Consider the following 2,333-nt stretch of genomic DNA (forward strand, 5'->3'; position numbering starts at 1 on the left):
ACCAGCAATCGTACATTGCAGCATTGTTATCTGTGTCTCTAGTGATTGGTTGCAAATGACCTATTTTGGTAAGTAGTGCAGTCTTAAGATTACAAGAATAGTTGTCGTCACACTTGAGAGAAACAGTGTAATAATAGTGTTGACACTACCCGTGTCAACTCTCTGGTGTTTTAAATCCCTAAAGAAGACTAAACAAAAGAACTTGATTTAGCACTAGACATAAGTGTGAACTCTCCTTTACGAACAATATGCTACTAAAATGTAAAATGTTTGAACTTCGTTCTTGCCTTTCTTGTTTCCATGTTCTCACCAACTACGCTACTCCACTATGTTAAGTGACTGCTTATTCTCCATTAAATGCTCATTTTCTCTTGATGTGACTTAAAACTCCCTCAAAACGCGAAACCCCCTTACTCGCTCTGACGAAGGGCCAACACCGTTGTTTCTGTTTTTCAGCCTCCCTGCGCAGGTCATTTTTACTATTCGCAAAACAGCGGATACGAACAAATTCTAGTGTTTCAGACACAGCACAGTTTGAATTCCTTAGAAATTAACTTTGTCAGCTGTTCGCAAAAGAAATTAGCCTGCATAGCAAGCGCTAAAAGTGGAGAGAAAGAGGTACGCACAACGCGAGAGCTCAAATCGAAGCACTCGCATTCTCTGCGCTTCCCTCTTTCCCTCCTATTTCAGCGCTTGCTACGCAAGCTAAAAAGAAACCCGCAATGTCGATTGAGATCCGCCAATAACAATTAAAGAGGTGACAATTTGACCGGTGCGGCTGCAATGATTGTCAGCCGTAGAAAAACGTAACCTTTGCAGTACAGCAAGAAGCTCGAGGCGCTCTCGCACGTTTGGAAAGAAGATGCTATCAGCCAAAGGCAAAAGGCATGTTACAGAGGTTTCGCCAACTCGCCTGTCAGCACGTGATCCACTACTTTTGCAGTATTTTGGCGAGTTCAACTATACTTTTAGAGGACTTGCTTTACATGATAACTGCAGGAATAAGAGCAAAGAGTTCGTAGCCTGCTTGCTTTTCTTTGCTAAGGCGGTATTTTAATTCTAGACAAATTGTGTCCAAAAATCGTATCGCCACCGTCCGTTGATCGAATCTGCTATCGTATTACACCGGTCCCGGTGTCTACTGCACAAACACGGATGATCCTCAGTCGATTGTATCAGATTTAAAGATTAAAATCCGATCAGATTAAACAATGGGATGGAATCCAAACGAAAATCGTTCCAAGAGCAGCTGAGGAGATAAACCAGGGACTACCAGGCACAAATTCAACAAGTGGTCGAAACGTATCTTGCACCCGGGATCCCCGGATCTCAAGGCAAGCGCCCTAACCACTGGGCCGCACTGCCTCAAGACGGGCAGATGTTGCTGACTCTTGATGTACATTTTCAAACAAAGAAAATCCTAGAAAGGAGAAAAAACGACAGCTTTTGACGAGATTTTATTGATATCCAATTTTTTTATCATTAGCACCATGAAAGGGTGGGGGAGGGGGATTCACCTAATTCATTGAACTATAGACCTCTTTCATGGTGGAGGAAAATAAATATTATTTTCTTTTAATGCTAATAAGTCTTTCTAGCCTCGCTACGACGAGCAAATTTCAAAAAAAATTTTTTTTCGAATCACCGTCGGTAAAAATACATCTCTCCATTTCATCAAACGGGATTATCATATAACGTCTCTTTCACCATAATCACGAATGCGTTCCATTTCGACAATTTACATCCTAGCAGTATGGCGGGACAATTAGTAATCGGAACGTCGTACATCGGTTCGGCTTCTGCAAAGCAGGACTTGGATTTTTTCCGAGTATTACCGAGTCACCAGCGATAAATAAAGGCGCAATAAGACATAGGCCACTTCGGACAATACCATATATCCCCCCAAATTTTGCATAAGCATTGTTTTTGTTTTCTCTGGGGACCATTGTAAGTCCCAAGAGAAACCGAAAACAATGCTTATGCAAAACTATGGGGGCAAACAAAGAGTTTTATGGTATTTTCTGAAGTGACCTATTGCAAAAGACCAAACCGGCTAACTCAATGTTGTACCCAATTCAACTGAAGATCGCAATGACTTTCATTCGCTTTCAGTCTTGTCTTGAGACAATGAGTGGTTTTATTTGCTATGTTTCCGAGGCTAAAGAGGGCATTTTATTTATTTTATTTCACACACTAGAAAGATGGGTACATTTTGTATGAATTTTGTTACTCCTACAAGCATACATCATTTTTGTAATGAGCTAAAATGCTATTTCATAGCCCCTTTAAATAAAACGAAAGATGGGCAGTGATTCTATCGGCACCAAAGCTCT

The sequence above is a fragment of the Montipora capricornis genome, chromosome 14, assembly GCF_036669925.1.
Source record: "Montipora capricornis isolate CH-2021 chromosome 14, ASM3666992v2, whole genome shotgun sequence".
In the NCBI taxonomy this organism is placed as follows: domain Eukaryota; kingdom Metazoa; phylum Cnidaria; class Anthozoa; order Scleractinia; family Acroporidae; genus Montipora; species Montipora capricornis.